Source organism: Octodon degus, unplaced genomic scaffold (genome assembly GCF_000260255.1).
Source record: "Octodon degus isolate 3935 unplaced genomic scaffold, OctDeg1.0 scaffold00078, whole genome shotgun sequence".
Taxonomy (NCBI): Eukaryota; Metazoa; Chordata; class Mammalia; order Rodentia; family Octodontidae; genus Octodon; species Octodon degus.
In genome coordinates, this window is record NW_004524654.1 from 5256229 (window position 1) to 5273781 (window position 17553).

General features: G+C 37.1%; 1 protein-coding gene across 4 annotated transcripts in view; it reads left to right on the forward strand.

Annotated features, from left to right (window-relative positions):
• Nucleotides 1-4256: 4256 nt before the first annotated feature.
• Nucleotides 4257-17553, forward strand: part of Vps54 (VPS54, GARP complex subunit) — a 114151-nt gene continuing 100854 nt past the window's right edge. For 2 of the 4 annotated variants that reach the window (XM_004636157.3, XM_004636158.3), the window contains exon 1: nt 4257-4604. The gene's annotated coding sequence lies outside the window, so the exon portion shown is untranslated. Of the gene's footprint in view, nt 4605-13942; nt 14004-17553 lie in introns of those variants that run through there. The other 2 variants (XM_023720836.1, XM_023720834.1) reach the window with 2 other exon arrangements.

Consider the following 17553-nt stretch of genomic DNA (forward strand, 5'->3'; position numbering starts at 1 on the left):
ATATGATGTTTTCAGATCCTCTGGGAAAATTCCCAGTAGAGGAATAGCTGGTTTAAAGGGGATTTCCAGACCAACTTTTCTAAGGAGTCTCCATCCTGATTTCCATAACGGTTGCACCCTTACTGGTGCTTATAACTCACACTTAGTTTTAACATCTTACATCATATTGTGTGTCAACTGGAAAGTTTTTCTATATTAAGATAATCCTACATTGAATATTGGGAAACATCAAAGCAATTTCAGGTTAGAGTCATAGTACTATAAATGATGACACTTAAACATTGTACAGTTAAAAAGCAGCTCCAATATGATAGAGAAAATAATTCCAGACACTGGATCAAAAAGTCAAACACTGATGAAATAACTACCAGCATCATATTTTCAATTTATGAGTACATGCTTACCAAGGGCAATTTATACTAACCATAAAATCTAGTTATGAATACTTGTCTATAAACTAGGTTAGAGAACTTGAGGGAATTTCCATTTGATAGACTCAAGTTTGATATTGTGGAAAAAAAGGAGGGGGCTAATACTCATATCTTTATAAATTACAAGAAGTTTTTCCTGGGCTGGTGAGATAGCTCAGCAGTCTAAGTGTCTGCTTAGGCAAGCTTAGGCAGCACAGGGGACTACAGTTTGTTCCCTAATACCACATGCTGTACAAGCCTCATCCCAACGGAGGCTGAGCCAGCCCCCCCAAAAAAATTCCTATTTATTCCTTATACCATCACCTCCTTTCCCCTCTGTATTTATATTGACACATGAATGCCTAGTTTCTTTTCTTTCCTGTGTGCGTGTGGTATTGGAGACTGAACCCAGGCAGGGCCTTTGCACTGAGCTACATCCTAGCTCCTTTTCTTATTTTTTATTTTCAGATGGGGTTTACCAAATCCTAAGTTGCCCAGCCTCAGCTCAAACTCACAATCCTGTCTCAGCTTCCTAGATTGCTGGAATTATAGGCATGCACCACCACACCTAGCTGTGAATATATAGTAAATATGCCAAGACCACTTAATATGGTAGTTAACTATTTTCTTGATATTTGCTCTTTTTGAGGTCAATGACAGAATCTTCTATCAAGTTTTCTTAATTTTCTGTCATCTATGATTTCTGGAAATGAGAATTAATAATATATCTATACACATTTATTTCTAATTCGACATATAATATTTAAATAAATCAGAATGATTCAAGAGATAACAAATGAACCTAGTTATGAAATTTTTTGGTCTTTAAACAAGATGGTTTAATTTCTTTCTCTCTCATTTTCAAACTTGATCAGCATTTACTTTTTTCTTTAGATTTAAGATTATGAATTGTTCTGTGGAAAGGGAAAAGTAAGCACTGCGCTGTCCCTGAAAGAACTGAGCATAATACTTAGTGTATATTTTCTTCTTATGGTATGTTATCAACAGGTGGAAAATGACAAAGCAAACCTGTTTGTCTTGCTCTAGTTACCTGGAGACACCCAATGGCTACAAATTAACCCATATGCAAACTAGAACAAATTGGAATCTTTTCTGGAACAAGGTGGAGTATTTTTTAAAAGGCCAAAGCCACCACTGAGGCAGACTTTGAATGGTTGTTCACTTCCTGATGTAGGTTCAAAATATAAGACACTACTAAATCCATTTCTTAGTATAATGTATGAACGGATTCTAGTCATAAAGCGAAATTCCTTTCTCTTTGGCCTTAGATAAAATTTGGTTAATCCTTTTACCGTTATAAATTTGTTTAAAATTCTTAAGAAATTTATTTGACAATTGTATAAATTTATGGGATATAATGCACTGTTCATATATATATATATATATATATAGAGAGAGAGAGAGAGAGAGAGAAAGAGAGAGAGAGAGAGTGTGTGGTGTGATTAAATCAAATCAATTAACATGTCCACCACTTCAACTATTTTTTTAAAGGTTTTTTTTTTAATAGAGTCTGTAGGGTCTCACTACGTATATCAGACTCCTAGTGATGCGCCTGTGTTCAGCCTCCCAAGAGCTGGGATTACAGGCATGCACCACCGTGCCCAGTCTCATTTACCATCTCAGCGTGGCATGGGGGTGGTGCCCCACGGCATGCCTAGATCAAACCCGGGGCCCTGTGCTCTGCCTAAGCAGATGCTTTAGTCCGCTGAGCTATCTGGCCAGCCCTCACCTATTTTTTTTTTTAATGATGAGAATAAGATCTACCCTTTCAGCAATTTTATACATTATTATTTTTTTATTTTATTTTTATTTGTGTGTGTGTGTGTGTGTGTGTGTGTGTGTGTAGCCAGCTCAGCCCACCAGGGGGCGGTGCTGGCTGGCATGTGGTGCTGGGGGATTGAACCGTGGTCCCCGTGCTTTACCAAGCTTGTTCTAAGTAGGTGCTTTAGACCACTGAGCCATCTCACCAGCCCCACATTATTATTAATTATAGTAACTATAATTACTATTCTGTGCAGCAGATCACTAGAATTTATTCCTTCTTATCTAACTTAAAGAGTGTCTTTGAGTCTCTCCCTGTTTGTTATCTCCTATTTCCTACCCTCTGGTAACTATCATTCCAGTCCACTTCTGTGTAAACGCATTTGATTTTATAAAATATCAGGGATGTAAGAAGATATCTTTTTTTTTTTTTTAATTTGGTTTGTTGCCTTATTTATTTATTTTGGCAGAACTGGGGATTGAACTCAGGCCCTTGTGCTTGCCAGGGAAGCGCTTTTTCTACTGAGCTATCTCCTCGGCCCTGTCATATTTATTTGAGGGATCTTGTTCAATATTAGGCAAGCTCTTTACCACTGAGCTACACCCTCTGAACTCTTAATTTTAATTTTATTTATTTAATTTTAAATTTAATTTCAGACCTTTTTATTGTGAGATGGGTTTTACTAAATTGTTCAAGCTGGCCACATATTTGGACTACTCCTGTCTTGATTTATATAGTAGCTGGAACAACAGGTGCTTATAATCAGGGCTGGCTTCTTTCTTGTCTTAAATTTATTTCATATTTGGAATTTTTATAAACTGTAGAGAACTGTACTTAAAAATATAATGAATTGAGGCTGGGATATAGCTCAGCAGCATAAACACCTGCCTGGCAAGCACAAGGTCCTGGGTTTGATCCTTGGTTTAAAAAACAAAAACAAAACAATATGTATTACTTCTATTTTTGCTTTTTTCTTCTTTGTCTTTTCCTTCCTAATTCTATCTCTTTGTTGGATAAATTCTTTCAGAAAGAAAAATGTTTGCAGTTTTTCAAAGTGACTGAAAGTAAAACTTACATCAATATTTTCCCCAGTGTCCAACTGTGAGACTTATTTTCATTTTTGATTTGTTAAAACATTGAATACCTTATAAATGCTTCAAATTCATTTTTAGCAAACACAAATGGAATAAAACTTTCCTAAAACTGGGACACAAGCATTCAAATGAGAACCTTTGAAAAAAAATCTAAGACATTGCTTTCTTATGAATTGTATTTTATTAGTGTTAAGGTTGCAACTCTCTGGAACCGGGCTGAATTGGAATATTGTTAAGAATATTAACAATAAACACACATACTTCAATAATCTCATTCTTCACTTAGCAGGAATAACTGATTTCAGCGTCAGGGAAGGGTGATAGGTGCCAGGACGAAGGCCTGGAACTTGGGGAGAAGACTCCACAAGGTTTCAGCGGACAATTCAGAGCCCAGCGTGGTGTCCTTGGGGTGGGTGGGGGTGACCTTTCCACCTTTGATGCGCTTTAATTGGGAAACCAAACGGCGGCGTTACTGTGAGGGGGTGAAAGGAGAGGGGCAATCCTGTGGCAATGTCTGCTTTAAAAGGTGTTGGGTTGACTTAGGGATGTCTGGGGTTGCTGGCGCGCGGGGTAGGAGAGGGCTTCCCAGAAGAATCGCGTCCCGCACGCGTGAGGCGGAGGACTGCACCTGGAGCTCCCGGGGACAACCGGGGTGGGGGAGGGTCTTGCGGCCGGGGCGCGCAGGGACGAGTTCTTTGTCCGCAGCACTCGCGCAGGAGGCGCGGGGGAACCGCGCTGGGTGCTCCCCGGCCCGCGGGAAGCCGGGCTGCGCCTGCCGCCCCGCCCGGGCCCGGGCCGCGGCCCTCCCGCCCCGAAGGCGCCGCGCGGTGGATTGTGGGCCGGGGGCTGTGGCGGCCTCGCGGCAGCCTCGGCGCCGTCTCCCCAGACGCAGCCCGGGCCTGGCCAGCGGGGTGAGGGAGGCAGTGGAGTAGGCAGCAGAAACGCGAGGGACAGTGGTCGCGGCGCGGCGGCGGCGGCTCCCCTGGAGGCTGGGGATGTGGGAGAGGCGGTGGCAGCAGCGGCGGAGGCGGCGCTGCGGACCCGGGGGAAACTGCTGGCTGACAGGACACCCGGGAGAGACGTGAGGGAGCCGCCGCTGCCGCCTCTCACCGCGGAGCGGAGCGGGGCTCCGGACGGCGGCTCTGCGCTCCCCTGGCCGACGGGCCGCCGGCGCGGGGCAGAGGCGGGAAGCCGGGCTCGGGCCGGCCCGGCTTGGGGCGGCGGTGGCCGCGGAGCAGCAGGCTCGGCGCGACGCGGAGGCTGGAGGCGGCGGCGATGCACTAGGCCTCGCTCTGGGGCGGCTGCCCGGACCCGCAGGTAGGTGTCGGCCGGCCGGAGCGGCAGCCCCTGTGCGCGGCCCCCTCAGCCGGGCCTCCAGCGGCGGAGACCGAGACCCCACCCCTGGGTCCCCTCCTCGACCTCCGGCGCACGGAGTGTCGGTCTGCAGCGACGGTCCCGAAGCTCCGGTTCCTCTCTCGGTCGCTCCTCTTCCTTGTCACTCTCCCTCTGATGTCGCGGCGGGCAGCTGTTCTCCCCACTGCCCGTCAGCTGCCGCTGACACCACTCCAGCCCTTCTTGCCGCCTGGGCGATTCCAGCTTGGGAACTTCCATCACTCCTCAGGGACCGCGACCCTAAACTTTCCCTCTTTTCTTGCAGCCGGGCCTTTACCCCTCTTGGAACCTACAGGAATAATTAACCCGTGTGTGTAACCCAAAAATAACTCGGTCTTTTGCAATTTACTTCGCAATAATTTTTCAATGAGTATTTTCTTCAGCTGTGCTTCCTTCTATCTCCGCTTAGCTCTAAAGGCAAGGCCATCCTTGCCCTCTGGTCGTTCTTGGAGAACTTTTTCCTGACGTTATAATTAGCCCATTGGTTTATCCATGTTAAATTTAGGATGGTAATTTTTAGAATTTTAGCTGTCCGAAGTTGTAAAAAAATATGTATTTTTAAAATTCCCCTTTAACCAGCTTTATGTTTTCATCTGCATAGAGCCTCCTCTTTCAAAAGATTAAGTTGGTGGGAGTGTTTTAATTGGCTTTTTTTCTGATTTGTCAAAACCTGGACAGCCTTAACAATCAATATTTACTGGGGAAGTGATATCATAGTGAATTATTTGTGGTTTAGAGAAATATATTATTATGATAACTTAAGGTGCAGATTTTGATGTACATTCACTTTTATAAGTCTGATAGGGAGTTCTAATTGGTAAAGTATGATTTCTAAGTAGTTGTGATGGAACAGATGGAATGTTTGACTTTATTTGTATAGCACAGTTTGATTTCCTAGAAAGGAGTATTGATGGTTTATGGTGATCGACATTATTAATGATGGTTTGGGTAAAATGGTCAAGATGTGAAATTGTTAGTTGTGGTTTTGGAGATGTTTGCAACCGTGTAATTTGGCTATTTTAAATTTATGTTCTGTTTATTATATGACTACAGTGTCAGTGTCTTAATTAAACTAAGGACTTCATATTTTTTATTGATATTCATATATTGTTTTTGGGGAGATATTGTTGCTATAGCATTTGGCTTTCTGAAGTGGTTTTCAAAAGTATGACTGGTAACATTATCCAAAGTTATGATTAAATTTACATGTTGGTTTTCTGGAAAGGTGAATATTTCTTTCTGGATAAGGTAATTAAGTTTTTAATGTCAAAATTCAATCAAATCTTGTATAACCCCTGAAGTGGCAAACTGCAGAGCTTGTCCCTAATCACACACAATGCTATCAATAATGTTGATTAAAATTCTGTTTTCCTGTGTTAACTTTTAAAAACTAGCTTTATTGAGTTGGGTTTTTTTTTTCTTTTTGGTGGAACCAGGGATTGAACTCAGGCCCTTGCACTTGCCAGGCAAGCACTTATTTCACTGAGCCATCTCCCGGGCCCCTATTGAGTTATAATTAATATATCATAAAGTATACCCACTTAAAAATACAATTCATTGGTTTTTAGTATGTTTACTAAGTTGTCTGACCATCGCCATCTAATTTTAAAACATTTTGTTGTCCTCACCAAAAAAGAAGCCCTTGAAGCCATTAGCAGTTACTCCTCATTCTCTCTCACACATCCCCATTTCTAGGTATCCACTAATCTACTTTTTGTCTCAATATTTTCCTAATATGGGCCTCATATAAAAGGCCTTTCAAAGTTTCTTGAAAAATTAGTCTTTTAACATTTACATGTTGAAAATATTTTATTTGTATCAGGGAGTAACTGATCATTGGTATTAAAAGATATATTGTAAATAACTGGAATACTATTCCATTGTGTCAGTATAAATACAAAATTCAAAGACAGCAGAAAGGTTGTCTGAATGGCATCAGTGACCTCAAGAAGTAGTTTGGTCAGCTGGGGTCAGTAAGTAAAAGTGGGAAGAGTATTTTTATTATTAAATATCAGAATATCAAGTTGTAGTAAAGTTAAAGTTCATCAGCTTATTCCTGAGTGGCTTACAAATTGTAGGAACCAGATGAACAAATCTGAAAGCTAGATATAAGCTTTAACCTCCAGGATACACAGGTTAAGAACCAGTGTGGCATGTGAAACAAGAAGTGGGGGATTTGAGGAGTGCTGGGGTTTGTATGTTTGGATTGTTTGTGTTCTTCTATATATGTATATATAGGTATGATTGAAATACATAGTGCATGTTTAAACATTTATTACAATAAAGGGCACTAATTAATTATTGTCATTAATTCCCCTTGCCGTGCTCCCCCAAGTCCTTCCTGGTCAAACACACTTATTCCATCATGTTTGCCATTTTCTAAAGCAGTTCTGGAAGTCTTTTCTCATGAATATGTTTGCAAGGTTCAATCAAAAATAATGGTTGAGTCCTCAAATAGTGAATGATCCTGACAGGTAACATCCAACAGAAAGGCATACTGGTAAAATGGTACAGTGTGCTTTCATTTACCTTATTCACTGGATCTGGCAGCTTGGGACTTCTGGCTTTTTCCCAAAGTCAGAATGATCAGGAAAGGTAACATTTGAATTTAGAACATCCAGGCAGCCATGACAGTGCAATTAAGTACTCACTAATGAGGACTTCCAGAACTGCTTCCCAGAGTGGCAAGAATAGTAAAGATAAACTTGAGGCATTCATAGGTAAATGGATGTAACTTGAGAACATAATGTTAAGTGAACTAAGTTAGATGCACAAGCTTCAATATTGCATAGTTTCTCTTATATAATATGTATAAATTATACACACACACACACACACACACACACGAGCAAAATAAAAGATAAATAGAAGTAGGAAGAAGACTTCAAATAATCCCCTAGATCGTTTATTCCACTTTCTCAAAGCATTTAGTGTATATGTTAATTCACTTTATAAATAAAGTGTTTTTCTTAGTTCATTGAAAAAAATTTTGTGCGGTTATCTTTTTTCGTAGAAATTTGTTCTATGTCTTGTACTCTGAATAACTACTGTCATGATAATGATATACAATATATTGACTTGTTATTCTCATTTTGTCATGAAATTTGTTTTATTTTCACATAAAGTTAAAAAAATGGCAAGAATGATGGGATAAATGTGTTTGAAGGGAAGGAGAATATTTTGAGGGGGCTAAGTCTTACTGTAATAATTTTTTAAATTTTAAAACGTTCACTATTTTCTTGGTAACTCCTCATAGGTGGCCTTTTGCTAGCAGAGCTGCGAAAGAACTGAACATTTCTTTCCCACTTTGAGGATAAATAGGTGACTAAAAGTATGCGTGTTATAAAGTTTTCTAAAAGGTGCTTTAACCTAAAATATGACAACCATAAAGATATCTATCTTGTACTATTACCATTATATTTTTAAATGTCTAAATTTTAGAAACAAACTTATAATTAACAAGACTGGACTTTTTTTCAAAGATTCAGGACCCTAACATCTAAAACAATGGTTTTCCATGAATGATTTTGCTCTCCCAAGGACCTTCGACACAGTGTCTGGGGATGTTTTTGGTTATCACAACTAAATGGGGCGTGCTATTGGCATCTATTCAGTGATGATGGGAAATATCGTACGATGTACAAGACATACCCTACCCGTACACAAAGGAGAAGTATCTGACTAAAAATGTCAGTAGTACTATTATAAATCTGTGGTTTGTATGATTCTGGTAAGGGTCTGAACTTCTGTTCTTGGTCCCTAATGGGAGAAAAATACTTAGTAAGCACTGTTTGGTAGGGTTAGAGTAATACTAAATCCTCTGTTTACTCTTCTTTGACAGGTCAAGGCAGTTGAGAAAGTAAAAAGAAATCTGTGACATACTATGTAGCTATTGTTTAGTCTTCAAATCTGCAGAACAATATCTTTTTAATTTTAATCTTTTGGGTGGTGGGGATTAACTCCAGGGCCTCACAAATGCTTGACAAGTACTTTACCATTGAGCTATATCCTGTTGCCACCTTTTCCCCTTGAAATGGCTTTATGTAAAGCCATTTTAATATTATGTTTTGATTTGTGGTTATTGTTGCATAGTTTTTTGAAATTAGAAATAAACGTGATAGTGATAGTATCTAATTTAACTAGAAGGTTTTTTTTTTCTTTCTTTCTTTCATGGAAGCTTCAACTGCTAAGAAAGAAGCAAACTATATTTTAATTAATGGTGTGTGCATATGTATGTATGTATGTTGTGAGTGTCCAGAAAAATTCAAAGTTTATACATTATCTTTTTTTCTTCTGTAGGCATCACATTGACTTAATGTTTTTCAGGCTTAATTCAGTGATTAAAGATGATTTGACAGTGGGGGGTTACTTTCATATAATCCGAGAGAGGTTATTCATATAATCTTAGATTATTCAATTTTTCTGACTTCATTTTCTCATGTACAAAATAATACTGATAATTCCTGTATTGTAAGGTTATTGTAAGAATTAAGTAAATATGTATTAAGATACTGGATCAACACTATACTAAATAATAGTTATTTTCACAAGAATCTAGTTAGGGATATAGATATTGTCAAAGGCAGGAGGATAGAAATGACAAAATGAAGAATTGTGAGTGATGAAAGCCTCTAGAGAATAGAAAAATTCTAAATATCTGTTTCCATCTATCACACATTACTAAAAATTTTAGTATGTCACTATAATGTGAAAGGTTCTTTTTTTTTCTAGGTAGAATATAATAGTGATTTTATTTTATTTTTTTCCACAATTTTATTTATTTATTTTTTAAAATTTTTATTTATTTATGTGTGTGTGTGTGTGTGTGTGTGTGGCCAGCTCAGCCCACCAGGGGGCGGGGCTGGCTGGTATGTGGTGCTGGGGGATTGAACCGCGGTCCCTGTGCTTTGCTAAGCTTGTTCCAAGTAGGTGCTTTAGACCACTGAGCCATCTCACCAGCCCTTCCATAATTTTATTGAGAAACAAATAGCAGTGAGACAGTTTCAAACCAACTTGGTAGGACAGTTTCAATAATTAACACATTGCATACATTCTTCCTAGTGGTTAATTACTGTACAAGATGCGGACATGATATCCTATTTACGAACACTGTTAGAACAAATCCCTCTATTCATTAAGAGAATGTAACTGTATATCTATCCTAACCATTCGGTCTTGCTTTATCTTGGTCTTAACCATCCAGCAGAAAAGTATAAAAACGAAGTATAAGAAGTAAAGCCATGCTGTTATGTTGAGCTGTAAGGCGCTCAGGTCAACAGTTTCTGACATTGCCAGTGAAGCGGAAGACCCAATACTATTATGGACTACTGGACTCTTTTAGAATATTTTGCTGAGTTAACACACCTATAATATTCAAATAACAGAACTAAACAAAAAAAGGGGATACAGATGAATGTCCATTTTGTGTCTGTGTATTCGAAAGGTTCTTAATAAAAGTGCAAAATAACTTCTTTAGCACTTGAGGTTATTACTATTATAATGGTGAAATTCAGTTATCTAGAAAAGGTTACCTAGTTGGTCATGGTAGTGCACACCTGTTATCTCAGTACTCGGGTGGCTGAGACAGGCAGATCATTGCAAGTTCAAGACTAGCCTGGACTACAACAGGAGCTCAAGACCAGCCTGCACTGTATAGCCACACCGCATTTCAAAAAGACAAAAAGAAGAAAAAAAAAGTGACTTGTTTTTCAAAATATGCTACTTGAGAAAACATGAAAATATATACTGTTGGTATTGTTTTTGGGAAGTGATTTACTTCCACAAAAAGTTTTAAGACTTTTCTAAATGAAGCTAATTCCTTTTCACTTAGAAGGTATGACTTTCTTTGTATTGAAAGGTTTTTCTACCAGTGGTAATTGTTCTTTATGGGAGGATTTAACTAAAGAAATAGGGGTTTGTTTTCTTTCTTTCTTTTTCTTCTGTATTTAGGACAGGGTGTACAGGGTCTCACTGCATAGATCAGACTCTATGCAGTGATCCTTCTGTTTACACCCTCCAAAGTGCTGGGATTACAGGTGTGGGCCACCACGCCCAGTCTCAATCACTGTCTCAGTGCACCCCCGGGGGTGGGGCTGGCATGACAGGCCTGGTGGAACTCTCAGCCCCTGTGTCTGCCTAAATAGAAGCTTTCATCCTGCTGAGCTATTTGGCCAGCCCCTGAGGTTTTCTTATTGGTGTTGTCTTGAGACAGAGTCCCAGCCTAAATTTGTATTCCATCCTGGCCTACTCATGGTATATTCTGCTTCAGCCCAGAGGGCTGGGATTACAGGCCATGCCAACATTTCTGGCTTAAAATATTGGTTTTAAACGTAGCTATAATTTGTAAAACTCGTTATCTTTTTCTAGGTTTGTTTCTTTTTCTATTATTTTCAGCATTTTAAAATGCAAAAAGAGTTATTTTGATTTTTTTGTATATCCAGTTGTCCACAGTTTACAATTTAGCATTTAGAGTCCAGTTAATTAGAATACATGAATGGGGGAGAAGATCTGATTCTCACAATTTTCCTCACAACTGGTCGATTTTCCTTCATGATCGTTAGAATAGAGGTAGATAGAACTCTAGTTATTTAGTAAGGTTTGTTCCATAGTGTAACTGAAGGGTAGAATATTAGAAGACAATATTCAGAATAAGTCTTGTAATATTGGTAGGTATTTTTCTTACTGCAACAGATTAAAAAAACAATTTTAGACAATGGAGGGAAGTTTGTATAGCAAAAGTTCTATAGATTTGGAGAATTTTATATTTGAATAGCTGATATTTTGACAAAAAGGACATTCTAGGACTGGTGTATGACTATTGTGATATACATGTTTTTCTTCAATAGAGTGAATTAACTAAAATTTGGAAGTTATAATAATTAAGTTAAGAAAATTCATGCACTGGTTATTTTTAATGACTTTTTGCAGTTTGGTTAAACTGGGCAGATTGTGCCCAGATAGCAGGATTCTAAGACGAAGTTTTTTTATTCTTGTCGGGCGTAGCTTAGTCAGATGTGAACTTTAAAAATGTTGATTCTGAAGCAAAGTGATTTTAGTCCTAAGAAGGACTTTTGGTAGGAGACTGTCACAGTAGTCTAATTGTCACTTACAGCTCTGAACTATAGCAGTGGCAGTTGGAATGAACAGTAAGAGAAAGATCTGAGATGTATTTAGAGGTAAATTCCTTAGGATGTTCCAACTTGATACATTAATTAAAGATAGTTGGAGAAGTGAGGGAGTCAGATTGGCTGTAGGATTGCTACTTTTGGTAAGTACATATGGTGTTGCCATTAGCTGAGCTAGAGAAGGAATAAAATTTGGGCAGGTGGCAGAGGTGATTTAGATGGCAGATGATTATAAGTTTGGATGTACATATTGAATTGTAAGTATCAGTAAAACATAAAGGTGAAAATATTCAGTAAACAGTTAGAAATTTGAATGTGGGACACTTAAAAGAAGTTTCTACTGAAGAAAGTTTTTCTCTGCTCCATACTGAGGATTGAACATGGAGTTTCACATGCTAGGCAAATGCTTTGCCACTGAGCTACATCCCTAGCTTTTTTTATTTTGAGACAGAAACTTGCTAGATTACTCAGATTGACCTCCAGTATGACCCTCTTGCCCCTTCTTCCCAAGTAGCTGGGAATATAGGCAGCCATCACCATGCCTAGCTAAGATCTAAAATCTTTCCAGATTTTCTTCTCCTATACCATTAGAATTCAATTTTAGTGTCACCTCACCTAGGTTATTTTGTTTCCAAACTGGTCTCTTGATTTAGTCTCCTTCAATACACATTTGATTGTGTCATTCTTTTTTAAATTATTTTTGATTTTTTGTCATGATGCAATCTAGTTTCCTTAATCCTTTAATAAATTTATGAGTTCCTTTAAATACTTTTAAGTTCTTACCTCTCTTTAATAACTTCACAATTTCTCACTTTCCTCCAAATGTATAATTTCCTCAGGCATATTGAATTACTTGTGATTTCTGGCAGTAGGCTGTTTCCTCCCTCTAAGTCTTTGTATATGCTGTTTCCCATTCCTAGAATTTTCTTCTTATCATCCCTTCCCTCCATTGATCTGTTCATTTCTTAATCTTGAACTCTTGGCAAGCCTGCATTGACTTTTAATTATTTATTTTAAGATGTGTTAAACCCATAAACAAGTCAAAAGAATAATACAGCGAGCACACACATTCTACTTTATTGTTTGTTTGGGGGCTAGAGTAACAATCTTAGAGATGTTTACCATTTCTTTAATATGTAATGTTTTTATTTTATTTTTCTTTAGAGCTATGGATTTGACTTGGCCTCATGTAAATATTTTTATTCTTGAACCATTTGGGTTTTGACAATACATGTTCTAACTTTTGTGCTATATTTTTCCTACAGTATTTCTCTTTCTGTTTCTCTCCCTCCTTTTCCTTTCTTACTTTCCTTTCCTGAGCATCTTGTTTATTTGTATACTTATTTTTAAGTGTATCAGTCAGGTTTTTGTTGTTGTGACCAAATACCCAAGAAAGTCAATTTAGAGGAGAAAAGGCTTATTCTTACTCATAGTTTCAGAGGTTTTAATCCTTGCTTTGAGGCAGAAACATCATGACAGAAGGGCATAGCAGAAGAAAGCTAACTTTACTAGAGACAGAGAGCCAGAGGAAAGAACTATCCTTCAAAGGCTACTCTTCCTGTGATCTACTTCCTCCAATAAGATGCTGCTTCCTAGTGTAAAAGCATATAGATTGATGACCTCATCAATGATGAGGTTAGCACCCCATGATCTAGTCATACCTTTCAAAAGTCCCACCTCTGAATGCATTAGTCTTTGGGGAAAACTTTTTTTCTTTTTCTTTTTCTTTCTCTTTCTTTTTTTTTTGGTGGAACCGGGGATTGAACTCAGGCCCTTGCACTTGCCAGGCAAGTGCTTATTCTACTGAGCCATCTCCCCAGTCCCTGGGGGAACCTTTTTTTAAAAGACAGGGTCTTGCTATGTAGCCTGTGCTTGCCTTGAATTCACTATATTGCTCCAGCTAGCCTTGAATTTGAGGCAGTTCTCCTTCAGCTTCCCAAGTATTGGAATTACAGTGTGTGCCACCATGTCCAACTTGGGGAACATTTTTGATCTAAACCATAATAGCCACTGAGTACTTTATTATTTGAAGACCTTTCTCTTTAGGGACGTAGATATAAAATATATTTAGTCAATAAGAAAGATTGTTAACACTAGACTTTTTTTTTTTTTTTTTTGTATTTTAGGACAGGTTCTACAAGGTCTCACTATGTAAATTGGACTCGTGATCCACAACACGAGTTTCAATTTTGAAAAGAAGGTGGGAATAATCTTAAGCAATGGATAAATCCAATTGTCATTTTTGATATTAGGAGTGTATTAATATACGATTTCTATAGCAGTTATTTTCAAAATAGATTATATAGATTTTACTATAACTATTTAATAAGCATTTTAATTAATATCCAGTGGTTTATGAGATGTATTTATTCTCCAGTAACTTTGAATGAGTGATTTTTAAGGGCCAGCTCAGCAGATTAAATAGCTCAGCAGATTAAAGCACCTATAAGCAGGTACAGGGACTGGGGGTTCAATCTCCGGGGCTTCCATGCTGGCCCTACCCCCAGGGCACGCTGAGATGGCAATTGAGACTGGGTGTGGTGGCATGGGCCTGTAATCCCAGCTCTTGGGAGGGTGTAAACAAGCGGATCACTCTGAGTCTGATCTAGTAGTGAGACCCTGAACACCCTGTAGACCTTTCCCTAAATTACAAAAAAAAAAAAAAAAAAAAGAGTGATTTTAGGATTTACTTGTTATTCTTTGACCTAAACACACAGAATGCAATACGAGTATTCTAATCTGGTTTGTTTGATTGACAAACATTTTACTAGTAATATAGTTATGTTAGTAGCTTAAAGAAATAAAGCATTCAAATTTTCTTTAGTTTTCACTGAAAGCTTTACATGCTAGATAGATTAGGCCTGTGGTTTTGAATTCATTTTGATAGCTGCTATAAGTCTTCAGTGATTGCTGGAAAAAAGACGTTATTTTCATTGATTAACATGTAGATTTTAAAATTACGTTATTAATGAAGATGTTTGTAATATTTATTTCTGATAAGAAAGTCATATGAATATCACTTGTTTTATAAGTCGTTTAAAATTTAATGTCACAAATACTTAAAATTTTTATCCTTCTAACCAATATTGTTGTTATTTTTCTTTATCATCACTTATTCAAAAGTTATAAATAAGCAACTTTGGAAAGCCCACGCATACCAAGTTTCTGTCAAGTTTCAGTATTTTATATGTAAATGTCAGATAAGGTTGTAAGGGAGAATGTATAATGAGATTACTACAACTTCTTTCTTATTTTCTTGGTGCCTTTAGCTTCTTCAGTACATCTTTAATGCTCAAGATGAGTATAGAAGTACCTATTTATATGGCAGACTTAATTTGTATGTATTTTTTGACTAGTACAAAGGATTATTTAACAAAAAATTTAATATGAAAATGTATATGACCCAGTTTTCAGTTACAGTGAAGCTAGTGCTTTGGAGAGAGGCGTGAATTTCTCTGCTAAGCAGTCAGTCATTATTTAAACATTCCAAAGCTTACAACATGATGATACTATTTCCTTATATTATCACCATTCCGACATTGTTCTGTTACCACTAATTGCCATCTTCACATATTTACTTATCACAAAATTAATAAAGGGATCAAATCCTTCTAATATTCCTTGAACATGTCCACCACCATTTATTTTCAATGATAACTTTTTGTCCATAAATTTCTCAGCTTGGGAAGATTGTCTAATCATCAGGCTCAGAGCTCTGTTGAAAGGAAATCTAGGTATTTCTTAAAATCCCAGATCATTACACTTAAATTTTAATTTTATTATTGAGATCATTATGATCAACAATGTATATATTGAACAGTCTTTAAAAAATCTTTTAGAAAATGATCATTTCAATAGATGTAGCAAAAGCCTTTGACAAGATTGAACATCTATTCATGATAAAAAAAAACAGAAAAAAGTTATAAAACGACATTATCTCAATCTCATAAAAAAATATTTATGACAAATGTACTGCCAACATAATATTACATTGGGCAAAAACTAGAAGGTTTTTCTTTAAAATGAGAAACAAGACAAGATTATCGCTATCACCATTCCTCTTTAACATAGTATTCACAATATTAGGAGCAGAAAGGCAAGAAGAAATAAAAGGACTACATAAAGGAAAGGAAGAAGTCACATTATTATTATTTGCAGATGACATTACCCTTTATGTAAAAGGCCCAAAAAAAAATCCACCAAAAGACTCAGAATTAATAAGGAAATTCACTAATGTAGTGGGATACAAAACTAACACACAAAATTTAGTAGCATTCCTGCACGCTAATGTGAACACACTGAAAAAGAAATTAGGACAAAAATGCCATTCACAATAGCACCAATAAAAATTATATACTTAGATATTACCTAAGAAAATGAAAGATCTTTACTATGAAAACTACAGCACTGTGAAAAAGAAAATTGAAGACAACATCAGAAAATAGAAAGATAATCCCTTGTTCCTGGATAGGTAGAATCAATACTATCAAAATGGTCATACTTCCAAAATTGGTAGACAGATTTCATGCACTTCCAATATAAATTCCAGTAGCATTTACTTCTAAATTTTGGGAAGTCAAATTTGCTGGTTTTGTTTGTTTGTTTGTTTGTTTGCTTTAAAAAAATCAGTATTGATTTTTTAAATGTAAATTTAAGTACAATACTATATAAAAGGTCCCCCTTTTCCAGCTGCAACATACAAAATCTATTTTATCTATATTTTTTCCAGTTACAAATAGACATGTTACAAGAGATAAGTCATAAGTCTATTATTTCCAATTCAGGGCAGATTTCCAGTTTAAAGTTCTAAGATTATGGCCCTAGTACCTTGACTGTCCCATATTGTTGCTGACTAATTATCACTTTGCTAAATAGTGATAAAGTATACTGATGAAAATATTTAGCACCTTATTCCTTAAGGAATAGTTTTATTGTAGTACTAGTCTTGCAACATTCTTATCACAATTAGATGTTAATTATCTCTGTCATTTAATAGAAAGTGAATGTAAATGATATTTACAAGTAAATATTATCCATAAGTGATCTGATTAGGGGAAAAAAGAGAAGAAGAAGAATGTACTAAGTGGTTGTAATGGGTGGGAGGTAATACTCATAGTGTAGATACTTTTAAATTTGAGAAAATAAATAAATAAATAAATAAATTTGAGAAGCTGTGTGGTATAGAAACAGAAGGATGGACTTCAGAATCAGAAAATCTGAATTGAAATTTCTCCTTCACATTTAGGTAGTTAAATGTTCTAAATTAAGTTCTGTGCCTATTTATTTACCATAGTATATATATCATTGATAAATTCATTTAGTCATTTGAAATAAGGATTATGAACTGTACAGTGAAATATTACAATTGTTCTCCAGTTTTTATATTGCTTCCTTCCCTACACACTTCTTTTATTGATAAATGTATTTTTACTGCAGTCTTTTTTTTTTTTTTTTGAAACAATGTCCCTATGTAGTTCAGGCTGACCTCGAACTCACATAGATTGGTCCTAAACTCATAATACTCCTCCTGCCTCAGCCTGAGTACTGGCATTCACTACACTTTTGAGCTAGGATTTCAGAGAACCTTAAGGGGATGAGGCAGTACAGTTTTACCTAAGTCCCAGATAACCCTAGCCAGTATGAGGCAACTCCTCTAGATTTTCTCAGTTGTCTGACAAAGTCTTTTCTCCAGATGAGAAATAAACTTTAGTTATCTCATAGACTTTGGGCTGAATTCCCTCCCTTCCCCT